The 5000-nt window shown below is 48.1% G+C and overlaps 1 pseudogene across 1 annotated transcript in view; it reads left to right on the top strand.

The window, feature by feature from the left end:
• Positions 1-4514: 4514 nt before the first annotated feature.
• Positions 4515-5000, top strand: part of LOC311362484 (homeobox protein Meis2-like) — a 30388-nt pseudogene continuing 29902 nt past the window's right edge. The window contains exon 1 of the transcript XR_014684205.1: positions 4515-5000. This exon is cut by the window's right edge and continues 215 nt beyond it. The product of XR_014684205.1 is annotated as a homeobox protein Meis2-like (transcript).

Raw genomic sequence — 5000 nt, 5'->3', positions numbered from 1 at the left:
TTTGAATGGAATCGGCATGGTAATTTAGCACAGAATGATAACGTGAGATTTGTTGATGCTTTGCATAATAACTTGCAGCTATTCTGCAACACAGGGTTCAGTCGCTATCTATGGAAAAAAGGTGTTGAGTGGTAGCTTGTTTGAAATGACTATTGGCCTTTGATTGGCTATATATAGCAAACATGTCCTGTGTATTTTAAATAGATCAGTTGCAGCTAATGCTGGGCATACAGTACATTACTAATGGGCTTCCTGTAACTAGAAATACTGTCAAGGCCTACTGGAGGTTTAGGATGAGGAGTGCAGTATGGGGTTGGGTTAAGGGTTGCATGCAGTAGATAGAGCTTACTCGGCTTGTAATGTTCAGAAACCACAGAGGCCATTCCACACTGATCAGTGAGCACGTCACACACCCTGTTTTAGTTGTCACACAGACATACACTTAATGCAACATCTAACTCTAGCTGTGTTTCATGTATTTTAAAATGCGTGTTTAATTTTGTATCTCTTATTACTCATCTTCTTGTTTTATTATCAAAGGGAGGCTGTTTCTGCATTTGCCGCATTGTGCGCGTGCATCTGTGTGTGTGTGTGTGTGTGTGTGTGTGTGTGTGTGTGTGTTTTTTCGTGCTATCGATTGTGTGTTTGGGTGTGCATGCGCGTGGTCAAATGTAGCGGTGTCTGTTTTCTTGTCAGTTTGCAGTTACCAGACATCATGTGTCTGTGTGTGTGTGGGGAGTGTGGGGGGGGTGGCATGATGGTGGGGTGGGGGGGTTGCGTGTGCCATTAACAGGGCTGGGCGTAATTAACGGAGCTGTTTCGATCGCAGGGGCCAGTGCTGCTGGCCTGGACGATAAAAACTAAGTTTCTCATTCCTAATTATTTATAGACTGACTTGCATTGCGTTTAGTGGTCAATCCTCTTCCCAGGATATTGGTGTTGGTGTTTTTGTAACTGGACTTATTGATCGCCGTCCAGAGCTGGTCGCTGACAGATTAACGTCTTTGATCCGGCCAGTGTGTGCGTATGTGCAGCGTGTGTGTGTGTGTGTGTGTGTGTGTGTGTGTGTGTGTGTGTAGATGTGTTTGGGTTTTTCCACTGAATAACCTGCATTATACATTCAGCGTCCTTGGACGGCAAAGGGCTATACTAAGGCCTTTACAGAAAAAAAAAAACCCTCTGAATTTACATGAATGTATCTTTTTTTCCTCATTCATACGTCCACGCAGCCCTCTCGCTCTCTCACTCTCTCTTCCCACGTCGAAATCTTTTCATGTGTAATGTTTTCTCCGTGTTGGCTGATTTACTGGCGTATACTTTTTTTTACTGCGGCAATTAACGTTAAGAGGTTGCTCAGAGGTCTGAGTAGCCCTTCTCCAATTTCACGGCTGCTGCTGCTCCGTAACCACCAGGCCCACCGTGGCGGACTGCACCTCTCATGTCTGGGTGTAAATATACACATGGGCCTAGACTGTGTGGGTGCTGGCTGCTGATGCATATATCTGTTTAGGGTGTGTGTGTGTGTGTGTGTGTGTGTGTGTGTGTGTGTGTGTGTGGGCGTGCATGTGTGTGTGTGTGTGTGTGTGTGTGTGTGTGTGGGCGTGCATGTGTGTGTGTGTGGGTGTGGGTGTGTGTCTTTGTGTGACACTGTTTTTGTGCGTGGGGACCCAGCCTGCCTGGACCTCTCTTCTGCACGCCATTTTGTGTGGCTGGGATTTCAAAGCGCTCCTGCTTTGAGGGAAAGCTGCTGCGACGTGAAGTGTGGGTGGCCCAGCGATACGACATAGAAGTGAATATGTGACCGATTGTGTGTGTGTCTGTGTGTGTGTGTGTGTGTGTGTGTGTGTGTGTGTGTGTGTGTGTACACATGTGACGTTATTCGTACTGTGTAAATGTACACGCCCGACTGTCTTTGTGTGTGTGTGTGTGTGTGTGTGTGTGTGTGTACACATGTGACGTTATTCGTACTGTGTAAATGTACACGCCCGACTGTCTTTGTGTGTGTGTGTGTGTGTGTGTGTGTGGGTGAGTGAGTCAGTGAGTGAGTGAGTGAGTGAGTGAGTGAAGGTACATGACCACGTGCACACACCCTTACTGTATCAATAACAAGCACATGCATGTGCTTGTGTGTGTATGTGTACATATAGTTTGTAGTCGTGTGGATGGCGGTAGCGTACGAGTTTCTGTGTATATGTTTCTGTGTGTGTGTGTGTGTGTGTGTGTGTGTGTGTGCGTGTGTGTGTGTATGTGTGTGGGGCTGGGGGGGGGGGGGTGCATTATGTGCAATAGATTGAAATAGGATTGTGTTGGGGCGCGGTGTCTTGTGCGGCGTGGGGGCCCTTAAACCTCCTTACTCAGGGGTTTCTGGGTGTGCAGCGGCGGCTTTAGCATCCCCACTCTCCCTGATGAGACATCTCTCTTGTTTGTTCAAACCATTCATTACCTGCTGCAGCCGGACCCCGGCCCCGCCATCGGGCCGCCGCGCTGGGGGCTGCCCCATTTATCACAGGGGGGGGGGGGGGGGGGGAAGGTGGGGGGGCTCTCGCCCCGCGCGCGCGCCCCGCCTGACACTCTGCGATTGATGACCGGGGTCCGGGCCAGGGAGAGGGTCCGGGGGACGGCCTTAATACGATGTAAATGACCTACTCCCGTTTCCAATCCACCGGAAGCCCCCTCGCCCCCTTACCTCGCCCCCTTACCTCGGCCCCTTACCTCGGCCCCTTACCTCGCCCTCTTACCTCGGCCCTCACCTCGGCCCCCCTCGCACGTGGCCAGCTCCGTAGCTTCCCCCTCACCGCCACTCAACATCATCTACGGCTGTGTGTGTGTGTGTGTGTGTGTGTGTGTGTGTGTGTGTGTGTGTATGGGAGGGTGTGTGTGTGTGGGGGAGGGTGTGTGTGTGTGTGTGTGTGTGTGCGTGTGTGTGGGTGCGCCTCTCTGTGTGTGGTAGTATCGGTTGGTCGGTGTGTGTGTTCTCCTCTTGTCTACATGTTGTTGAAAAATGAGGAACACATAAACACAAAGAAGAGATTATAGGAAAACACAGCACTTTCACATACACAGTCACAAAAACACACACACACACACACGCAAACACACAAAATCACACACACACACACACACACACACACACACACACACACACACACACACACACACACACACACACACAGAAACATGCACATGCACAGAGTAACACATTGCAATCACTCTGTCTACACTAGCCAAGGATATGTCAGCGCCTGGCAATCAAAAATATATTTCTGTGTAAGCATTATCATCTTTCCTTTGTTAATGATTTTAGCATATTAAAAGAGAGAGACTGCATAGACACACAGACATCAGATGAGTGTAACCACTACAGTGTTCATTATTCCTCAAAACACAGCCCTGGTTTTTTTTTTTTTCATATCAGAGCGTTCCTTGAAAGGGTTTTTTACTTAATATTTCCTACAATTAAAAATGGAGCACTTTGAGGCGGACAGTACATGAAGGATAAAAAACAACTACGAAATAAAGTCCAAAATTCCCCTGCATTACATCAACTCTCTCAACTGTGGAGTGTAGGTAATAGTTAATGTTGAAGTGTTGTCCTTTAAATACTACATTGGTGTTAGTGAAGCATTACTGATGAGTTTTGACGGAGAGTGAAGAGCAAGTACTAAATAGAGAGCAGGATAGAAAGGTAAAGCACAGGTCGCTGAGGAAGAGTGAAACCTGCTATAATGAATGCAGATTTTAAAAACGGTACGATTTCAAAACACGACACGATAGGATTCACATGTCAACGCTATGAATATTGAAATACCCAGTCAGACACACATATGTACGTATATATATACATAAATGTATGAGTATGATTTGTATGATTTGTTTATGTGTGTGTGTGTGTGTGTGTGTGTGTGTGTGTGTGTGTGTGTGTGTGTGCGTGCACACACACGCATGTGTCTGGGAGTGAATGGAACTCCTCGCGTCTCTCGTTTGTTGGGTTTGCGTGCGCCTCGACTCCTAATCTAGCCCTTAAAGACATCTGTCACCAGCGATCACTGTTGTTTTGTCATGCTTCATAGCGGGCCCAGGGGGAGAGAGACAGCCCAAGGTCTGCCATTTATATCAGCCCCTGTTTGCGCAGATTGGACCTGACACCAATAGTATCACCGCAGCCCGGGCTCGCCGAATTACATTTTCAGGTAGAAACTCTTGGCAGGCTCCAGGACTGAGGACATTTTCACAGTATTTTGTTCCTTTTTAGCTCCAGTGGCTCGTATTCACCGGCAGCCAGTCTCTCTAGCCTAAGAGGACACGCACGCTTTATTTTCCTTCAGACGTTCAAGAATAAGAAGGAGAATGAGAAAAAAAAAAAAGGCTGAAATATTCAATGCAAATCTTGCACCCACTCATGTATTTGCTTTCCCCCCTCCTGGTTTTATAAAAGGATTCTTAGACACACGAGCGTTCATGACAGCCGTGATCGCCCGGCATGCAAGTGTGTGTGTGTGTGTGTGTGTGTGCGTGTGTGTGTGTGTGTGTGCGTGCGGGTGTGTGTTCACACATGTTTGTGTGTGTGTGTTTGTGTGTGTATGTGTAGGCGGTACAATGGCGGGATGAGTAAGGGGGTTATCACCGTTGACGCTTTTTTGCCAAACTCGTTGGTCCACCTCTGACAGGCTTAACAGTGATTTGCGTGTCTTTGCGTGTAAGTGTGTGTGTGCGAGTGTGTGTGTGTGTGTGTGTGTGCGTAGTGTGTGTACGTATGTATGTCGTGTGTGCATGTGTTAAAGACGTTGATAATCTATGCTCGTGTGTGGGCGAACATGTTTGAGCTCTGAATGCATAGCATGTGGAGGGAGGTGGGGAGGCCAGTTCTAGGCGCGCCAAAGGGGGGTCGGGCAGAGGTCACACGATAGGTGTGTCCCTGTGGGTTACACAACACGGCCTCACAAAGGGACTTATAGAATACGTCGAGCATCCAGTGAGTAAACAGGGCGGGGCCGGTGAGG

The sequence above is a fragment of the Micromesistius poutassou genome (genome assembly GCF_964030765.1).
Source record: "Micromesistius poutassou genome assembly, chromosome: 17".
Lineage (NCBI taxonomy): Eukaryota > Metazoa > Chordata > Actinopteri > Gadiformes > Gadidae > Micromesistius > Micromesistius poutassou.
Note: the sequence above shows the minus strand (reverse complement) of the source record. Positions and strands in the feature narration are given on the sequence as shown.